This window comes from Bos javanicus, chromosome 9 (genome assembly GCF_032452875.1).
Source record: "Bos javanicus breed banteng chromosome 9, ARS-OSU_banteng_1.0, whole genome shotgun sequence".
Classification (NCBI taxonomy): Eukaryota; Metazoa; Chordata; class Mammalia; order Artiodactyla; family Bovidae; genus Bos; species Bos javanicus.
In genome coordinates, this window is record NC_083876.1 from 72,224,833 (window position 1) to 72,247,155 (window position 22,323).

The 22,323-nt window shown below is 42.6% G+C and overlaps 1 protein-coding gene across 2 annotated transcripts in view; it reads right to left on the reverse strand.

Moving 5' to 3' along the window:
* SLC2A12 (solute carrier family 2 member 12) overlaps positions 1 to 22,323 on the reverse strand; it is a 94,187-nt gene that overhangs the window by 47,112 nt on the left and 24,752 nt on the right. The window lies entirely within an intron of this gene.

Below are 22,323 nucleotides of genomic sequence, written 5' to 3' on the forward strand. Positions count from 1 at the left end.
TCCTCTGCCCATGGGATTTTCCAGGCAAGAATGCTGGAGTGGGGTGCCATTGCCTTCTCCACAGGAGCAGTCTTCAATAAATATCTGTTGAGTGAATAAATAAATTCACACTGGACCTCTTTCCTCCAAAAGTCGTACTGTGACTGGTGTGGACAGAAAGCCTCACAGCCATTCCTTTACAGGGCCTCTCGCAAATGTGAGCAGCGGTTGATTTCACGTGTCCTTTTAGTTATATCTAAGTGTCCCACCCTCTGCGGGGGAGAGACCTGAGCTCCCTCAGGCAATACTCCAGTTAGGAGGCCCTGAGCAGTTTCTTATCTTGACTATAACACAGAACAGCCAGAGGAGTAAGTCTTCATCCCAGTCATATTGTACAAGCAGTGGCTCCTTCAATGTGGGACAAAGGAAACCTTGGAAGCTCCATAAACCCTCAATCTGTAAGGATTAGTCTTGGACCAGAAGCTGCCTATCCTAACAAGAGACAATACTTCATAAAGTTGGAAGTGAAGAAAGGTTTACAACCCCCGTGGATAAAGTCTTAAGATATCTTGCTGCCCTAACAGTTTCCATGCAATATTCCTATTCTGCCAGTTGTTAAGCCAAATGTGGAATATATGATGGTATAAGACCTTAAAGCAGTAAATGCGTCACCACTGTGTAATGGTCCCTATACATCCCTTCGTGGCCAATCCTTATATTAGCCCAGATCTCTGAGGATACTAAATGGTTTAACTGTGCTGGATCTCTAGAACGCCTTTTTTGCATCCCAATTCATCCATCATCACAATATCTGTTTGCCTTTGAGTGGACTAACCTTGACTCAGGCCAAAGGCAACAATATACCTGGACAATATTGCCTCAGGGGTTTCGGGACAGCAAAGGTCCGTCTAGTCAAGGCTATGGTTTTTCCAGTAGTTCTGTATGGATGTGAGAGTTGGACTATAAAGAAAGCTGAGCACCGAAGAATTGATGCTTTTGAACTGTGGTGTTGGAGAAGACTCTTGAGAGTCCCTTGGACTGCAAGGAGATCCAACCAGTCCATCCTAAAGGAAATCAGTCCTGAGTGTTCATTGGAAGAACTGATGTTGAAGCTGAAACTCCAATACTTTGGCCACCTGATGCGAAGAGCTGACTCATTTGAAAAGACCCTGATGCTGGGAAAGATTGAGGGCAGGAGGAGAAGGGGACAACAGAGGATGAGATGGTTGGATGGCATCACTGACTCAATGGACATGAGTTTAGGTAAACTCCAGGAGTTGGTGATGGACAGGAAGCCTGGCATGCTGCAGGCCATGGGGTTGCAAAGAGTTGGACACAACTGAGCAACTGAACTGAACTAAACTGAACACTTGTTTGCCCAGACCCTTGTAAAGTAAATAAGGGAAATACACCCAAAAGAGGGTGCTATGCTACAGTACATAGATGCCCTATTAATATGAAGTCCCTCCATGGAGGCTCAGATCAAAATATCATTGAAGTCCTTCATTTCCTTGGGATCCAGAGTTAGAGAGTCTCTCAGACAGAGGCATCAATCTCCAAAAAAACAAGTTAACTATCTGGGATATATTATAAACCTTGGAAGTAGACAGTTATCTCCAGATAGAAAACAAGCTATATTAGGCCTAAGTGTTCCAGAGACAAAGGAACATCTCTATCTTTTGGGGCATGGTAGGATTTTGTAGAATTTGGATTCCAGGATTCAGGCTTATGGCTAAGACCCTGTATAAAGCTGTTTAAGGACCAGATACAGAACTGTTACTTTGGAACAGGGAACAGGAAAAGACTTTTAATGGTATCACGTAGGGCCTCACCAGAGTCCCGACTCTCAGTCTTCCCAATTTGAAGAAGCCATTCATCTTCTATGTGGATGAAAAGCAGGAGACAGCTCTGGAGGTCCTTATACAGAAGCTAGGGGAAGTTCTTCAGCCTATAGGAGACTTTTCCAAACAACTAGACTCCATGGTTGAGGCTGGCCTGGGGGCCTCTGGGAAGTAGCTGCCACAGTTTTATTAGTGGAAGAAGTTAACAAGCTTACCTTTGGACAGTAACGGAAGTCCAGACCCCTCATCAAGTGCAAGGGATCCTAGAGATAAAAGGCCACTCTTGGCTAACTGAAGGCTGCCTTATTAAGTACCAGGATTTGCTCTTTGACTTCCCAGAGCTAACCTTCAAAACTTGCCATCCTCTTAATCTCGCTCCTTAATGTCTGCCGCAAACTCAGAGCTAACACATTCTTGTCTCAAAACCGTTGACCGAATGCCTGCAGGTCTGACCTAGCAGATGAAGCTGTGGGGAAAAAAAGGAAGAGTGGTTTACTGATGGCAGCAGTTTCATTAAAGATGGAGTCAAGAGGGAGGGTATGCCACAGCATCACAGAAGCAAAACCCTGACAGCTCTAACCTGAGCCTTAACCCTAGGGAAAGGAAAGGCTGTAAATCTACATACAGATTCAAAATATGTCTTCCCTGTTTTACATGCCCATGCAGCTACCTGGAAAGAGAGAAGACTTCTAAATGCAAGAAATTCCCCTATAAAATATGGGGCTAAGATTTTACATCTCATAGAGACGGTTCAAAAACCAAAACAGGCAGCTGTCATCCACAGCTACAGGTATCAAAAGGGAACTTCTCAAATTTCCCAAGGAAACAGTGGGGCAGATCAGAAAGCAAAGGAAGCAGCCCAGATACCCAAAACCAAAAAGGCATTAATCCCACCCCTTATCCCTTTTAATGTTATACCCAGGCACTGGACTTTAGCAGAGATCTGGGCATGAGACAGAGGGGGGACCTGAGGGAACAGATGGCTGGTGGCATGTAGGTCAGAAGTTGCTCATATATCTCTCTGACCAATGAAAAAATTATTAAAGGGTTACATGATTCTCTCCATCTGGGGAGAGATGCAATGTCTATGATTGTTTTCTGACTTTTTTTTTTTTTTTTTTTACAGGGAAAAGGCTCCCAGAGATGATTAAAAGAGTTACTTGGGCCTGTGCCCTCCGTGCCACCCATAATCCAGGAGATAACCTCAAGCCTCCCCTCTTAAGCCCAGTCCAGTGTGGTGGGACTTACCCAGGAGACAGGACTAGCTAAGTTAATAGATTTAACTCAGATGCCCTCTTTCTAGGACTTCAAACTTTTATTACTCTTTATGGATACTTTTACTGGATAGAGAGAGGCTTTCCCCCACTAGAACAGAGGAGGCAACTGAAGTGGCTAAGGCTCTCCTAGAGGAAATTATTCCTAGATTTGGATTGCCCCATCACCTCCAGAGTGACAACTGGCCTTCAGTTGCAAAGGTCACTTAACAGCTTTCATGGGCTTTAGGAAATAAATACCACCTCCATTCATCCTGGAGACCTCAGTCCTCAGGGGAAGTAGAACAGGCTAAAGAAAATCTTGGGCAAACTCCATCAGGAAATGTCTGAGTCATGGCATCACCTGCAGCCAATAGCCCTCTTAAGGGTCAGGGCAGCTCCTAAAGCAACCACCAAGTTAAGCCATTTTGAAACGATATTTGGAAGGCCATTCCTTACTCTGGACATGTTAACTGATCCAGAAACCCAGGCTCAACTTAAATACATTTTAAACCTAGGCCGGGTCCAGAAGGCAATACAAGAATACGGCAACAGAGTGCAGCCCGCTCCAGATGATAGTCCCAGGTACCCTGTTGTAATCCCTGAAAGACCTCGAAAAATGAGTCCCCGGTGACCAGCTTCTCTCAAAACAGAAGGGCTCTTACCAGTCTTTCTGAGCAACCCTACAGCAGTTAAACTCCAGGATGTCACCAGTTGGGTTCATCTGTCTAGGATTAAACCTGTCTCCACTGATACATTACATGAACCTGAAGACCCACATTCCAGCCATCCCTGAGAATCCATCCCTTTCTCCAAATCTCCACAGGATCAGGGGGACTCAGAACAGACTGAAAATTCCAGGTGGATGAGTGAGCCACTCCAAGACTTGAAGCTCTTATTCAGAAGGGACAAAAAGACTTCTTAGCCTCTTGCCAAGTACCTGTAGCCACTATCTTCCTCTTGCCTTCTGGTACTCCAATCTACTTACCGATTAATTGAGATGCTCTGGTATATTTAGATAACTATTGTCTTCTTTCCTCTCACCTTCACTCTTGGCCTTTATTAAACTTCTCTGCCCATGCTGGATAATTTAATTATGATCCTGACTGGTGCAACTTGTTGTTTAGTCGCTAAGTCGTGCAACTACCAATTGCCTTAGCTTTTCTACGCCTCTGCAACTAAGACCTTTTTAGTCCAGGAAGGACTTCAGCCACTGATGGGAAGAACTGACTCACTGGAAAAGACCCTGATGCTTGGAAAGATTGATAGTAGTAGGAGACATGAGGCGACAGAGGATAAGGTGGTTAGATTACATCACAGACTCAACAGACATGAGTTTGAGCAAACTCTAGGAAAAGGAGTACGCCAAGGCTGTATATTGTCACCCTGCTTATTTAACTTATATGCAGAGTACATCATGAGAAATGCTGGGCTGGAAGAAGCACAAGCTGGAATCAAGATTGCCGGGAGAAATATCAATAAACTCAGATATGCAGTTGATACCACCCTTATGGCAGAAAATGAAGAGGAACTAAAAAGCTTCTTGATGAAAAAGAAAGTGGAGAGTGAAAAAGTTGGCTTAAAGCTCAACATTCAGAAAACGAAGATCATGGCATCTGGTCCCATCACTTCATGGGAAATAGATGGGGAAACAGTGGAAACAGTGTCAGACTTTATTTTTGGGCTCCAAAATCACTGCAGATGGTGATTGCAGCCATGAAATTAAAAGACACTTACTCCTTGGAAGGAAAGTTATGACCAACCTAGATAGCATATTCAAAAGCAAAGACATTTCTTTGCCAACAAAGGTCCATCTAGTCAAGGCTATGGTTTTTCCAGTGGTCATGTATGGATGTGAGAGTTGGACTGTGAAGAAAGCTGAGCACCGAAGAATTGATGCTTTTGAACTGAGGTGTTGGAGAAGACTCTTGTGAGTCCCTTGGACTGCAAGGAGATCCAACCAGTCCATTCTGAAGGAGATCAGCCCTGGGATTTCCTTGGAAGGACTGATGCTGAAGCTGAAACTCCAATACTTTGTCCACCTCATGAGAAGTGTTAACTCATTGGAAAAGACTCTGATGCTGGGAGGGATTGGGGGCAGGAGGAGAAGGGGGCGACAGAGGATGAGATGGCTGGATGACATCACTGACTCGATGGACGTGAGTCTGAGTGAACTTGGGAGTTGGTGATCAACAGGGAGGCCTGGTGTGCTGCAATTCATGGGGTCGCAAAGAGTCACACACGACTAAGCGACTGAACTGAACTGAACTGAACTGGGAGATAGTGAAGGACATGGAAGCCTGGTGTGCTGCAGTCCATGGGGTCACAAAGAGTTGGACATGACTTAGTGATTGAACAGTCCAAGGAGGCAACAGGTTCAGTCCTTCCATTTTAGAAATAGAGAAATATGTGGTCTCTTATTTCTTATCCAGACAGGGCCAAAGTTCCTCTCTCAGTTGTCCTCCTATTGGTATTTTGGAGTTTGTATCCACAAGGACCCAACTTGAATTGCTTACCATGGGTGGGGGTAGGGTGGATCTATCTCCTGCTTCATATTCTTTTCTCTTTCGTCTCTTTCTTCTTGTCTTTTTTTTTTTTTAATGTGCATTCGTAGTAGCTTCTCTTATTTACCCTCCACATCACAGATTTCAGATAATAATTCTGCTTTTGCAGTTTTAGACTCTGACACTTCACACATTTCATATTAGGTCTATCTGCATCTCTGATCTCAACTAGCTCCAGTTCAGTTCAGTTCAGTTCAGTCACACAGTCGTGTCCGACTCTTTGAGACCCCATGAACTGCAGCACGCCAGGCCTCCCTGTCCATCACCAACTCCTGGACTTCACTCAAACTCATGGCCATCTAGTTGGTGATGCCATCCAATCCATTTCATCCTCTGTCATCCCCTTATCCTCCTGCCCCCAATCCCTCCCAGCATCAGAGTCTTTTCCAATGAGTCAACTCTTTGCATGAGGTGGCCAAAGTATTGGAGTTTCAGCTTCAGCATCAGTCCTTCCAAAGAAATCCCAGGGCTGATCTCCTTCAGAATGGACTGGTTGGATCTCCTTGCAGTCCAAGGGACTCTCAAGAGTCTTCTCCAACACCACAGTTCAAAAGCATCAATTCTTCAGAGCTCAGCCTTCTTCACAGTCCAACTCTCACATCCATACATGACCACTGGAAAAACCATAGCCTTGACTAGATGGACCTTTTTTGGCAAAGTAATGTCTCTGCTTTCGAATATGCTATCTAGGTTGGTCATAACTTTCCTTCCAAGGAGTAAGCATCTTTTAATTTTATGGCTGCAATCACCATCTGCAGTGATTTTGGAGCCCCCAAAAATAAAGTCTGACACTGTTTCCACTGTTCCCCCATCTATTTCCCATGAAGTGATGGGACCAGATACCATGATCTTCGTTTTCTGAATGTTGAGCTTTAAGCCAACTTTTTCACTCTCCACTTTCTTTTTCATCAAGAAGCTTTTTAGTTCCTCTTCATTTTCTGCCATAAGGGTGGTATCAACTGCATATCTGAGTTTATTGATATTTCTCCCGGCAATCTTGATTCCAGCTTGTGCTTCTTCCAGCCCAGCGTTTCTCATGATGTACTCTGCATGTAAGTTAAATAAGCAGGGTGACAATATACAGCCTTGGCATACTCCTTTTCCTATTTGGAACCAGTCTGTTGTTTCATGTCCAGTTCTAACTGTTGCTTCCTGACCTGCATATAGGTTTCTCAAGAGCTCCATCTTTACCTCAATTTACTCTTACCACCAGCTGTTGTCCTGCATGTCATTTTTTTTCCCCCCAGAGTCCATTTTTTTAAAATTATAGACAACAGAAATCAGATACTGTCCAAAATATATGTGTTTCCTGTAAAGAAAAACCTTAGAATGCATGTTTTGCCTTTGTATTTAAAATGTACTTGACAGTAACTGGCTTGCCACATTCTCTTTACCCAGCCCCCAAATCAGTTATGATATTTTTGACTGTAGGAAAACAAAAACCTGAAAAACAAGGGCATTTACTGTTTAGTTTGTGAGAAGACCAGGTTGAATTTGGTGTCTCCAAGGATTCACACTCTACCCATCCATCTGTTCCTGCCTGCACAGAGGGCTGGCTTTTGTCCCCAATCTGTCACCATATGTGCCAGGTGGCTGTCACAGCTCCAGGCGTGAGATGCTCTCACAACCAGATTCACAGTGGAGAAGGCTTAGGGCAAGGAGTTATCCCCATGTGCCTCTTTCCTCTTATCATGGAGGGAACTTTCCAGCAGAACCTTGAAAGATGATGGCGTTCACAACATGCTAACCCAAAATTCAACACCTTGGCATGTTGAATATTTCATGTGAGAGGTACTTTCTGTTATACCCAGAGGAAAAGAACATCCTTATCTCAGAAAGCAAAGGGGCACCAAGAAGAACTTGAATGAACAGACTTGCTAAGTTTCCCCTGGTTTACTACACTTACCTCATATTCCTGTCATATTTTCATAACAAATAAAGCATAAAAATATTCAGGCTTAATCATTTCTTTGAGCTTTTATTTCCTTATGAAGGTTTCCATGTCACATAAAACTTACATTAACTAAATATGGATGCTTTTGTGTTAATCTGCCTTTGTTGGTTTAATTTTTGGACTCAGTCACAGACCCTAAAAAGGCTGAGGATACCTTTTTACCTCCCCACAAAGACTTATCCTCATGTCTCATTGACCAGAACCAGTGTGTTCCATAGTCAAACTTGGCTGCAAGAGAGAATAAGAATAAGAATCTGAATCTTCTAGTTCCCTAGTTGGAAAAGACAAAGAAATAAAAGGAAGTTGGGATAGCAATTAAGTTTTCCGTGTCTGACACATCTTACTATAACCACCCAGTTGCAGTTGGAAATGTTCTTAGTTAGACTTGAAGGAGAAGTTAATGTGCACAGACACTAGCCACATTTCTGGTATCTGTAAGTTATTTTTCTGGTGGGACCCCACTGAACTGAGAAAGGAATTTTTTCCCTTCTACTTTTTGTCCCCTGACTGTGAACAGGGGATAACATCTCTGCATTGTATAAAGCAAACTTTCTTTTTTTGCTTGTCAAAAACAGTACATGTAAAACTACAACATCTAGAATATACCACTCCAGTGGCTCATCTGAGCATTGTCTCTTCTTAACACTGATTTTCACATTCTAGAATACCACTGTCCTTCATTTGTCTAGCCAGAGTTGCTGAAATCTTGGAAATTGTAGCCCCTAAGAGATATAGATGCTGGGAGGGATTGGGGGCAGGAGGATAAGGGGACGACAGAGGATGAGATGGCTGGATGGCATCACTGACTCGATGGAGGTCAGTCTGAGTGAATTCCAGGAGTTGGTGATGGACAGGGAGGCCTGGTGTGCTGTGATTCATGAGGTCGCAAAAAGTCGGACACGACTGAGCGACTGAACTGAACTGAACTGGAGAGATATAGAATGGGAAGGGATGGTGATAGGATAGGGTGGGAAGAATTAGACTATGGAGCAAAACCTTCTGACCCTTTCAAAAAAGCAGCTCCAAGAGGTCTGTGGAGATGTCATACTTTGATCGATGAAAATTCTCTCAGCAGGGATGCTCAGTGACAGTTTGTGGAAAGCTAAAATATTACTCCCTGTTTTTATACATTGGGCTTCTCCAGTGGCTCAGGAGTAAAGAATCTGCCTGCAATGCAGGAGCCACAGCAGATGTGGATTCAATTCCGGGGTGGGGAAGACCCCCTGGAGGCAAGGCAACCCACTCCAGTATCCTTGCCTGGAAAATCCCATGGACAGACGAGGCTGACGGGCTACAGTCCATGGGGTGGCAAAGAGTCGGACACAACTGAGCAACTAAGCACAGCACAAGTTCTAACCCATTGATAAGTATACCTGGCTTTAATGTTATTGCAATTTTGCATCTCTTCCCATCTTTTCAAGAGGACTTTCAATAGACAGTTAAGAGGGGGTGACTCTGGAGAACAAACCAACAGCCATTCACCCAGAGACCTCTGACATCTCCAGGAAGGAGATTCTCAATCTGCGTGAATTATGGTAAGTGAGGGACATTTGAAAACTGATAAAGTCTTCAAAAAGGATCTTCATCCCATCAATGCTTACTAAACATTAGGAAAAATAGTAACATACACATTTGTCCTTCAAGATTCCATACATATGTGTAGATGTGATGAAATAAAAGGTTTTAATTCAAAGTGTGAGTGAATGCAGAGTATCTGCCTGCCATTCTATATTTTCTAATCATTAAATGTAAAACTGTCAAAACTATTATATGAGAATTTGAAATTGTTTTTCTATTTAAAAATGAATCCAGGGACTCAAAATGGTTGAAAGTCATCCTCAGTGCTTTAAAAATTCTTTAATTAAGGAAATGAATGGGGAGAAAATAATATTGTAAAGCTTGTGGATGTAAAGTTCTTAGGAAGAGCACTTTATTTACTAAAAATGAATACCTGGATGGCCACCTCAGGGTTAAGGGAAAAGGCCATGGGTCATGTTGATAACACAGAGGTGAGCCATGGGAGGAAGAGAGAGAAAGGGAGAAAATGCTAAGAAGCACGAATTTGTATGTGTGTGTGTGTGTGTGGTGTGTGAAAGAGAGAGAGACAACACACACACACACACACACCAGAGCTCAAGAAAGAAAGGCCAACAGAACCCAGAAATAAGACAAATGAAAAAAAAAGTCAGGAGAATTTGTCAACTTGTGGAGGATGGGTAAGGATGAGGAATGAAGATAAGAGAAAAATAGTATAAGAGGTTTGTAGCTTCTAGCAAAAATTAGTTGACAAGAAAGTCCCTAAGGTGGATTTGACAGGAGAATTGTATGAATGTGTCCACCTAATATTTAATTGCACTATAGCCCTCTTCAGATTGTTAGTAAGAATCTACCAAAAACTTGAGTGAATGGGATTTGAATATATGAAGGAAAGGATTGTAATCCATGCATGGACTAGAAAAGGGATAAGAGAAAAGACCAGCTTTGGGAAGCAAAGGGCAAGAAACCAGGATAAATAGGAAGCTGGTGCAAAAAGTGATCAGAAACCACTTTCTGATCCTAAGACTCACACCAGTACACTGTGTGTGGTTGAGGATGGGCAGAGCTGGGAAACAAAGAGGTATGTGATTTTAAATTTATGGGAGCTGGAGCTATTTTTGTTTAACTGTTAAAAGAATAGTGGGACTTTCCTAGTGATCTAGTGGTTCAGTTCAGTTCAGTTCAGTCGCTCAGTCGTGTCCGACTCTTTGAGACCCCATGAATCGCAGCACACCAGGCCTCCCTGTCCGTCACCAACTCCCAAAGTTCACCCAAACTCATCTCCATCGAGTCGGTGATGCCATCCAGCCATCTCATTCTCTGTCGTCCCCTTATCCTCCTGCCCCCAATCCCTCCCAGCATCAGAGTCTTTTCCAATGAGTCAACTCTTCGCATGAGGTGGCCAAAGTACTGGAGTTTTAGCTTTAGCATCATTCCTTCCAAAGAACACCCAGGGCTGATCTCCTTTAGAATGGACTAGTGGTTAGGACTATTTATTCTCACTGCCAACGGCCCCATGTTCAATCCTGGTTGCACCACAAACTGAGGTGCAACCAAAAAATTAAAAATAAAAGAATGGTAAGGGTTTAGAGGCATGCAGGAAGAGTTTTCCAAGACCCCCTAATTCCATCACCACTATCATCACTTTAAGAAACTTTTCCTGATTTCTGTAAACCAATAAGATCTTTTCTCAACAATTCCTTCTGTCATGTTACTTATCACACAAAGGTTTCATGACATGTCTCTACTCATCATCTTCAGATTCATTCACAACCTTCTTTCTCCTTCTTTGAATTCTGCTTTCATCAGACAAATATATTTGTAGTTCCCTGAATGTGCCATTCTTTCTTCTCCAAACTCATATACAAGCTATTTTCTCTGCTTAGAATGTTCTCTGTAAACTTATTGGCTTCAGTGATACTTTCTTGACTCAGCTTAGCCATACTGTCTTCTAGGATCCCCTGTGTACTACCAAGGCATAGTGTCTGGTCACCTCCTCCTGTCTACATTTCTTGATCTCTTCTCTCTCATCGCCCATTGATAATATGCATCTGCATTGCACAGATGTTCCTGGTTTACCACTGGACCCAGGTTCTAGCATCATGTCTGATTCCAGAAGATGCTCAATATTTGCTAAATGATTGTCATTATTTGGATTCTTATCTGTCTGATGAGTTGGTAAAACTTATGGACCCAGACAATATTTTAGATATTTTTATTTTTTACACTGAAGTATTTTGCACTGTACCTCTTACACAGATAGTCAATAACTATTGCAGAATTAGAATGGGCTTTAGTTTAACTCAACAAACACTTCACTCATTCACTGATTTAACAATTAAGCATGTACTCCGTGGCAATACCATCTTGGACACAGAGGGCAGACAGGTTCATCTGGATGGACAGTGCAGTCATCAAGGTGGGCGCACTGAGCACCGTGCTGACACATTTCCTAGGCTACAAGATGGCGTTACTTATGCATGTGCACATGATCCCTGATGGTAATACAGAGGAAAAGGCACAGTTCCTACCTCATATGAGCTATATGGTACTTTCTAAACAGCTAGCTCAGAGATCTGATAGATTCAAAAATATATATTTTAACCCAGAAATTCATAATCTTATAGAAAAAGACATATCATATGGAAAATTAGGGAACTAGTTAAAATGAAATGCAATGAAGTTCTGAAACAAGTGTAATGGGGACCCAAATTCACAGATCAGAACACGGAACAGAGCAGAAAGTAGAGACATCAGTGTTGGATAGTATTGTTGCTCAAGTGCAAAACCCTGGCGTGGATTTAGAATGTGAAAAGTGAAAGTGTTAGTTGCTCAGCCGTGTCTGACTCTGTGCGACCCCATGGACTGTAGCCTGCCAGGTTCCTTTGTCTGTGGAATTCTCCAGGGAAGAATACTGGAGTGGGTAGCCATTCCGTTCTCCATGGATCAAACCCAGGTCTCCTGCCTCACAGGCTGATTCTTTACCATCTGAGCCACCAGAGATTTATAACACTGAGGTTTAGCTCTCTAGGCTCTTATCCATGTTACATGGAGCAATTTGCTTTTCTCCCAGAGGTACCTCGGCTTAACACTGAAGGTACAGTTTGGAATCAGAATACCTGGTTAGTTAGCAGCTAGACTCTGACATGTCTAGTTTAATATTTCTGTTCCTCTGTGTCCTAAGGTAAAGATAATAATATCACATACCTCATAAAGTTGTGAGAATAAATGAAATAGAAAAGTAGCTGGTGCACACTAGTAAGTGCTTAGTAACTATTAGCTTTTGATCTCTTAGCTTCAGTTTCCTTATCTGTCAACTAGGGGTAATGTTACTTCATTGAATTACCCACAATAATCATTCAATAATGATTTGTTTGGTCTGAATGGAGTTTTGCCAAGAGAACGCACTGGTCATAGCAAACACCCTCTTCCAACAACACAAGAGAAGACTCTACACATGGACATCACCAGATGGTCAACACCGAAATCAGACTGATTATATTATTTGCAGCCAAAGATGGAGAAGCTCTATACAGTCAGCAAAAACAAGACAGGAGCTGGCTGTGGCTCAGATCATGAACTCCTTATTGCCAAATTCAGACTGAAATTGAAGAAAGTGGGGAAAACCACTAGACCATTCAGGTATGACCTAATCAAATCCCTTATGATTATACAGTGAAAGTGAGAAATGGATTTAAGGGACTAGATCTGATAAACAGAGTGCCTGATGAACTATGGACAGAGGTTCGTGACATTGTGCAGGAGACAGGGATCAAGACCATCCCCATGAAAAAGCAAAAAATGTAAAAAAGAAAAAAATGTGAAAAAGAAAAATGGCTGTTTGAGGAGGGCTTACAAATAGCTGTGAAAAGAAGAGAAGTGAAAAACAAAGGAGAAAAGGAAAGATATAAGCATCTGAATGCAGAGTTCCAAAGAATAGCAAGGAGAGATAAGAAAGCCTTCCTTAGCGATCAGTGCAAAGAAATAGAGGAAAACAACAGAATGGGAAAGACTAGAGATTTCTTCAAGAAAATTAGAGATACCAAGGGAACATTTCATGCAAAGATGGGCTCGATAAAGGACAGAAATGGTATGGACCTAACAGAAGCAGAAGATGTTAAGAAAAGGGGGCAAGAATACACAGGAGAAGTGTACAAAAAAGAGCTTCATGATCCAGATAATCACGATGCTATGATCACTCACCTAGAGCCAGACATCCTGGAATGTGAAGTCAAGTGGGCCTTAGAAAGCATCACTATGAACAAAGCTAGTGGAGGTGATGGAATTACAGTTGAGCTATTCCAAATCCTGAAAGATGATGCTGTGAAAGTGCTGCACTCAATATGCCAGCAAATTTGGAAAACTCAGCAGTGGCCACAGGACTGGAAAAGGTCAGTTTTCATTCCAATCCCAAAGAAAGGCAATGCCAAAGAATGCTCAAACTACCGCACAATTGCACTAATCTTACACGCTACTAAAGTAATGCTCAAAATTCTCCAAGCCAGGCTTCAGCAGTACATGAACCGTGAACTTCCTGATGTTCAAGCTGGTTTTAGAAAAGGCAGAGGAACCAGAGATCAAATGGCCAACATCTTCTGGATCATGGAAAAAGCAAGAGAGTTCCAGAAAAACATCTATTTCTGCTTTCTTGACTATGCCAAAGCCTTTGACTGTGTGGATCACAATAAACTGTGGAAAATTTTGAAAGAGATGGGAATACCAGACCACCTGATCTGCCTCTTGAGAAACCTATATGCAGGCCAGGAAGCAACAGTTAGAACTGGACATGGAACCACAGACTGGTTCCAAATAGGAAAAGGAGTATGTCAAGGCTGTATATTGTCACCCTGCTTATTTAACTTCTATGCAGAGTACATCATGAGAAACGCTGGGCTGGAAGAAGCACAAGCTGGAATCAAGATTGCCGGGAGAAATATCAATAATCTCAGATATGCAGATGACACCACCCTTATGGCAGAAAGTGAAGAAGAACTAAAGAGCCTCTTGATGAAAGTGAAAGTGGAGAGTGAAAAAGTTGGCTTAAAGCTCAACATTCAGAAAATGAAGATCATAGCATCTGGTCCCATCACTTCATGGGAAATAGATGGGGAAACAGTGGAAACAGTGTCAGACTTTATTTTTGGGGGCTCCAAAATCAATGCAGATGGTGACTGCAGCCATAAGATTAAAAGACGCTTACTCCTTGGAAGGAAAGTTATGACCAACCTAGATAGCATATTGAAAAGCAGAGACATTACTTTGCCAACAAAGATCCGTCTAGTCAAGGCTGTGGTTTTTCCAGTGGTCATGTACGGATGTGAGAGTTGGACTGTGAAGAAAGCTGAGCTCCGAAGAATTGATGCTTTTGGAGAAGACTCTTGAGAGTCCCTTGGACTGCAAGTAGATCCAACCAGTCCATTCTGAAGGAGATCAGCCCTGGGATTTCCTTGGAAGGACTGATGCTGAAGCTGAAATTCCAATACTTTGGCCACCTCATGCGAAGAGCTGACTCATTGGAAAAGACCCTGATGCTGGGAGCGATTGGGGGCAGGAGGAGAAGGGGACAACAGAGGATGGCATCACCGACTAGATGGACATGAGTTTGAGCGAACTCCGGGAGTTGGTGATGGACAGGGAGGCCTGGTGTGCTGGGATTCATGGGGTTGCAAAGAGTCGGACACGACTGAGCGACTGAACTGACCTGAACTGATGGAGTGAAATCTCTCTAACAAGTAAGTAAAACTTTGAAACAATCTCTTATTGATAGCAAAGGAAGTAAAATGATACCTTGTTTCCAGCATAAGAATTCTGCCTTTTCATACATTCCTGAATTCCTTTTTTTTTTTTTTTTGGCAATAATGGGACTTAAATCATGAAAAATTCTTCCTGTGATTTTGCCTTGAGTTTTCCACAATTTTGTTTCCCAATAGAAATGAAACGTTCATTAGCTAAGGATGTTCTTTCACAAGACTAACTGATTAAAATTACAACTTTTCCCCCTATTCTTTATTTATCATCTCTATTTTATTTCATGCCCTGTGGCCATGCCACAGGGCATGTGAAATCTTTAGTTCCCCAACCAGAGACTGAACCTGTGGCCCCTGCAGTGGAAGGGCGGTGCCTTAATCATTGGACCACCAGGAAAGTCTCTCTCTTATTCTTAAAAAGCCTTGCACTTCTGAGGCTGAGAGGCCATATATAAATTAGCATTGCACATGGCTCATAACTTGCACAAAGCATGTGGAAACAAGTGCATACAGGGGCAACACATTATAAAATAACAGTAATATAAATAAAATAATATGGATGCAGCTAATTGCCACAGAGCCTAATAATGGCAGGCAGACCTTCATCATGATTGTTTTTGAGAAACAATTACTTCCAGTTCAGTTCGGTTCAGTTGCTCAGTCATGTCCGGCTCTTTGCGACCCCATGGACTGCAGCACGCCAGGCCTCCCTGTCATCACCAACTCCCGGAGTTTACTCAAACTCATGTCCATTGAGTCAGGGATGCCATCCAACCATCTCATCCTCTGTCATCCCCTTCTCCTCCCGCCTTCAATCTTTCCCAGCATCAGGGTATTTTCCAATGAGTCAGTTCTTCACATTAGGTGGCCAAAGTATTGGAGTTTCAGCTTCAGCAACAGTCCTTCCAATGAATATTCAGGACTGATTTCCTTTAGGATGGACTAGTTGGAGATTACTTCCAAGGGATGCACAATTCTACAATATAAATAATACTTGATTTTCTTAAGGGGAAAAAAAATATTCCTCTAAGTCAAAAGATTGCATTTTTCTCCCTGATACTTCAGTACAACAGTATAAAGTGAGTCACGGTCAAAAAGAATGAATGTTCCTAAGGTGAGAATAAGGTGATAAATTATTTTAGTCTATCTTGGAATGTGCAGTCAAGTGGGCCTTAGAAAGCATCACTACAAACAAAGCTAGAGGAGGTGATAGAATTACAGTTGAGCTATTCCAAATCCTGAAAGATGATGCTGTGAAAGTGCTGCACTCAATATGCCAGCAAATTTGGAAAACTCAGCAGTGGCCACAGGACTGGAAAAGGTCAGTTTTCATTCCAATCCCAAAGAAAGGCAATGCCAAAGAATGCTCAAACTACCGCACAATTGCACTAATCTTACACGCTACTAAAGTAATGCTCAAAATTCTCCAAGCCAGGCTTCAGCAGTACATGAACCGTGAACTTCCTGATGTTCAAGCTGGTTTTAGAAAAGGCAGAGGAACCAGAGATCAAATGGCCAACATCTTCTGGATCATGGAAAAAGCAAGAGAGTTCCAGAAAAACATCTATTTCTGCTTTCTTGACTATGCCAAAGCCTTTGACTGTGTGGATCACAATAAACTGTGGAAAATTTTGAAAGAGATGGGAATACCAGACCACCTGATCTGCCTCTTGAGAAATCTGTATGCAGATCAGGAAGCAACAGTTAGAACTGGACATGGAACCACAGACTGGTTCCAAATAGGAAAAGGAGTACGTCAAGGCTGTATATTGTCACCCTGCTTATTTAACTTCTATGCAGAGTACATCATGAGAAACGCTGGGCTGGAAGAAACACAAGCTGGAATCAAGATTGCCGGGAGAAATATCAATAATCTCAGATATGCAGATGACACCACCCTTATGGCAGAAAGTGAAGAGGAACTCAAAAGCCTCTTGGTGAAAGTGGAGAGTGAAAAAGTCGGCTTAAAGCTCAACATTCAGAAAACGAAGATCATGGCATCCGGTCCCATCACTTCATGGCAAATAGATGGGGAAACAGTGGAAACAGTGTCAGACTTTATTTTTGGGGGCTCCAAAATCACTGCAGATGGTGACTGCAGCCATGAAATTAAAAGACGCTTACTCCTTGGAAGGAAAGTTATGACCAACCTAGATAGCATATTGAAAAGCAGAGACATTACTTTGCCAACAAAGGTTCGTCTAGTTAAGGCTGTGGTTTTTCCAGTGGTCATGTATGGATGTGAGAGTTGGAGTGTGAAGAAGGCTGAGCACCGAAGAATTGATGCTTTTGAACTGTGGTGTTGGAGAAGACTCTTGAGAGTCCCTTGGACTGCAAGGAGATCCAACCAGTCCATTCTGAAGGAGATCAGCCCTGGGATTTCTTTGGAAGGAATGATGCTAAAGCTGAAACTCCAGTACTTTGGCCACCTCATGTGAAGAGTTGACTCATTGGAAAAACTCTGATGCTAGGAGGAACTGAGGGTAAGAGGAGAAGGGGGCGACAGAGGATGAGATGGCTGGAGGGCATCACTGACTCGATGGACGTGAATCTCAGTGAACTCCGGGAATTGGTGATGGACAGGGAGGCCTGGCGTGCTGCGATTCATGGGGTTGCAAAGAGTTGGATATGACTGAGTGACTGATCTGATCTGACCACTTCTACCTAAATTGTATAGAAAAATTAGTATATCACTGAATCATAACCATTAGCAAATGGATAAATGAGCATGCTGTGATACAGGAAGAACAGCTTTCCCAAGGAGCCAAGACAGAAAAAAAAAGAAAAAAAAAACTCATATGACTTTACGTTTACTATAAAGGTAGTATATTGGCTCAACATTTCAGCTGGGAAATACTTGGAGGGATTTCAGGTTCTGTGTCTTTTTTTTTTTTTTTTTGCCATACTGCTTGTGGGATCCTTTTCCCTGACTGGTGATTGAACGCAGGTCCTCAGCAGTGAAAGCACAGAGGCCTAACCACTGGACTGCTCTGGAATTTCCAGAGGTTGGATACTTTCTGCTCCACTCCAGTACTCTTGCCTGGAAAATCCCACGGATGGAGGGGCCTGGTGGGCTGCAGTCCATGGGGTCGCTAGGAGTCGAACACGACTGAGCGACTTCACTTTATTTTTTCACTTTCATGCATTGGAGAAGGAAATGGCAACCCACTCCAGTGTTCTTGTCTGGAGAATCCCAGGGACGGGGGAGCCTGGTGGGCTGCCATGACTGAAGCGACTAACCAGCAGCAGCAGCAGATACTTTCTGAGGGAAGACAGGATAGGGAATTATTCTCATTTGGCATTTGGTCAAATAGCCACTTGGAAAGCAGCCCGTTTCAACTCTTCTCCTTTCTCACACCATGACTTGGTGTAACTCTAGGTGACTTTCTTTCATTGCCTTATTTTATTCGCTAACTCATCCACCTGGGGAAGGCTGTTCATGAGAAAAAGCTGAATTTGGGAGCCTTAATTCCATTCAATTTAAATGCCTGTGCTCCGCAACAAGAGGAGCCACCACAGTGAAAGGCTGGAGTACCGCATGGCAGGGTAGCCCCGACTTAACTAGAGAAAGCCTGCACACAGCAGTGAAGACCCAGCACAGCCAAAAATTAATCAGTTTTTTAAAAAGAACTAACTATTCTTCAATGACAAAATATCATCCCACACATCTATAGCATTTTAAGATTGGCTGATTCACCTTTAATACATACATGGAAATTATTTTCCATAGTCGCCTCCAGAGTGGACTCATTGCATTTTGAGTTCTGTTTTTCTCAGCTACTACAGGGTCTAGACCACTAAAACGTACTCCCTAGAGAATACATAAAAAATATACTTGAGGGCTCCCAGTAGGGTCCTTCCAGCTATTCACCAGGCTTGTTCCTAAGAACTTACTCAGGTCCTGTCAGCAATCTTACTAGACAGAAGGGTGATGTTGAAAATACCTAACAACCGCACCAAGGTACTGTCCTATCAAAATAGACATCAGCTTTAAGCCTGCTCGGGCACGCTGGTATCCACAGGCTAATTTCAGGCCCTCCAGGTCAGGGGAACTGTTGGTGGCTCCTTGTCTGCCAAGCTCTGCCACCACAGGCTCTCATCAATGCATGTCTGCTGCTGTGGTGGCAGCCTAGAGGTGGTTTGTGACAAGCAGCAATCTTCCTTGACCTCTCGGGGTGACATGATATTAAAGGGGAAAAAATCCCTGCTGTGTGAGTCAAACACCACCCACCCAGAGCTGGCAGAGGAACAGCTCCCGCCATATTTGTTTAGAGGTTTCTCCCTTACCTGGGAAATCCTATGGACAGAGGAGCTACATACAGTCCATGGGATCACAAAGAGTCGGACATGACTTACACCACCACCACCACAGGTCCCAGAGAAGCCATTTACCCAGGTCTCACTGTAACAAAACCCCTCAAATTTAGATTTTTGATATGATTTCCAAATGAGGTGAAATGTACAGACCCAGAGATAAGCTGATTGAAGAGAAAGAGGAGATGGTTATCTTTAAATTTGGTCATATTTTCAGACAAAAACATCTATAGTCCCTCATAAATTCAAATGTCTCTAAATTCTGCCATTTCCTTGGGAATATCAAGCCATACACAACTTTTTTGTTGTTGCTGTTGTAACTGCCATTTACTTGTTAGATACACATGCTTTTAAAAGCACAAGTTTCATCACGGGTTTTGTCACTTTTTCTTTTGATACATATATACTGTATATGGTTTATTTAAATAATTTTCCCTGCTTTTTTAAAGGTATAGTTGATTTATAATATTATATTCGTTTCAGACGTCACTTTTTAATATGTGGAAAGCCTGGGAACATGGGAATGGTCAAGGTCTGGGCCTTCCCAAAGTAACTTCCCAAAGTTGGTCTCACAGTCAAAGCTCTGTTACCAGGTCAAGGTGGTCAGTCTGACCTTCTCTTCTCTGATAACAAGTCTATTCCCCAAAGTCTTCTCAGTCTATCTTACAAGTAAACTTCTCCTTGAGCTGTCTGAGGAAGCCTGAGAAGGCCAAGCCTGACTCAATTCAAGAAGGACTGGTTTAGGCTCATTCTGAGGGCCCAAGGCTCACAGTAGGAGCACCATAAATATGCCCCAACCTCAAAAACATGACCTGCATAACCAGAGCAGTGATGGACCTGAGGTTTGTTAATGTGATCCTGACCCCAGAGCCGGCTCAGGGCCACAGGGGATGCGAGGGGAGCAGAGAAGCAGCCAGGCCACAGGGCTTTCTTTCTACACTTGCCCCCTTTCCACTAAATAAGTGCCATGTTTACCTGCCTCACATACTGACCACCTACTCAGACTCCATTTGCAGAAAGGAGTTTGCAGCTTTAAACATGTTTAAGGACAACTGCCATAGTGCAGCCGCCTCACTAGCAGAGGTGTGCATTTCATGAATCTCAGACTGCGGGACTGTGGCAGCTCAGGCTTAGAAGGGTCTGGGAGGGGATGAAGTGCCGTCAGTGTCGCTGATTCAGTGAGCCTAGTTCCAGCGATCTGGGTTCCAGTACATGGGGCAGCTGGATCTGCGGTGTGGAAAACATGCACTCACATAAATATTGTTCTGTTTCTGACCTTTTGGGCAGACCTGATGTGGAAAAGCAGAGCGAGTCGGGTAAAGGAGGACTTAAGGAAACCCTCTTCCTAACCAGTTGTTGAATCATGAATTAGAGGAGCCTGGGAGACCCAGCTTCTGAGGTGGAGAAGCAGGCCCCGCTGGGCAACAGGCTGCCAGGGTCCGCCTTGATCAGCCACCCCCTGAACTTGGGCCAACCACACATCTTCTGGACTCCTGTTCTCCTTGTGTGAGGTGCTCTAGCCATCACGTTTCTCACCTCATCTATATCTGTTGCTGGCTTTAAGTACCAAGATTTCAAATTGAGCTCAACCTTGCCCTACGAGGTCAATTCTAACATGTCTATGAAAGCTGAAATGTTTACTAAAAATGTACCCACTTAAGCCATAACTTCTTGAAAATGAATTTAAATTCATTAGCTTCTAGCCACTGGAACAAAGCATTCCTTCCAGTTTAGAGGGTTTGGCCAAGGAAAACCTGCCAACCCTTCTCACTATGGACAATAGCATTAAAGGGTGCAATCACAGGGGTTTTTTTGTTTGTTTGTTTCATTTTTCAGTATCTCAAATGCTTTAATTACCTTATCCGGGGTTTATAACTCATTCCTCTTTGTACATTGTTTTTCATCTAGGAATATAGAACAACTTGCTACCTTCAAATGCAGGAAAAGAAGGATAATTAAGCATATTTTAAACACTTGAAGTTTCCTGCATGAAGCTACGGAAGTTTAAAATATAAAGAAGTTGAAAGAAGTTTTTGTCAAATATTTCATTTGACATCTTTGTAAATCAGACAAAAATACAACCCCGATAGAAGAGACAAACTAACTTGTCAAAACAGCTGAGTAAGTCCGTGCTATGTGTTCATTATATATGTAGATCTGTATAATTGCCTTTGGGTACCAAGAATGCCTAAGACAATTTAGGAAAATTTATGAAAGTAATAATAAGGTTTGTATTTGTCTAAATATAAGCTACATATAGCACCCATCAAAGCTGTATTCATTAAGGAGTTAAGAAAAGCATTTAGGTTTCTTCTTCTACATGATAAAGATTCATTTAAAGTTAAATGTAAAAGGCAATTGATGGTGTTTATTCATTTAGTGTTTCTTTTCAACAGTTTAAAGTTGTACTTTAAACTGAAAGTTGTGTGTGTTCAGTCTTTAGAAGCACACATTCTTGCTTTCCATTGTGAACTTGGACAATCTGACCTATTAAAAGGACACTGTGCTTTCAAAGACATATCAAAACTAAATAGTTTTTTATTGTTACTGTGGAGGCCCCTCTAGCATAAAGTTTGTTTTCAACTTCTTTGCGACATTTATCACTGACTCTATATAGTTACTGCTTTTGTCGCTATTACCACCTCAACTCACCCTCCAGCTCAATCTTGCGAGAATTCAGAGAGAACTTCGCCACTCTTTCTCTACTCCCCAATACAAGTTTCTTTTGTTTGTTCTTGGACTTAGCTCACACTTAGAGAAAGTGGCAGCTCTGCTGAAGAGAGGACTGGGCCATAGTGTGAGGGACCCCAGATATTAATTCTTGACTAGAAGGAGGGAATTCTTGACTAGAAAGAGGGCTAAGCTGGAAGAGGGCAGGGGAGAAGGAGAGCTTCTCCATTTATGAGGAGGGGTCGCTTGGTGCCTCAGTTCCAATGTGGATTCAATTCCAAGATCAGACAATCCCACCATGCAAACCTAAGCATATAGGGGACTTCCCCTGGTGGTCCAGTGGTTAAGACTCCATCAGGGAATTGGGGAACTAATACTCTGCATGCAATAAATAAATCAAATTAAAACAAAATTCTTTTAAAAGAACAATTGTTTAAAAAAATAACTAAGTATACAGATCCATCC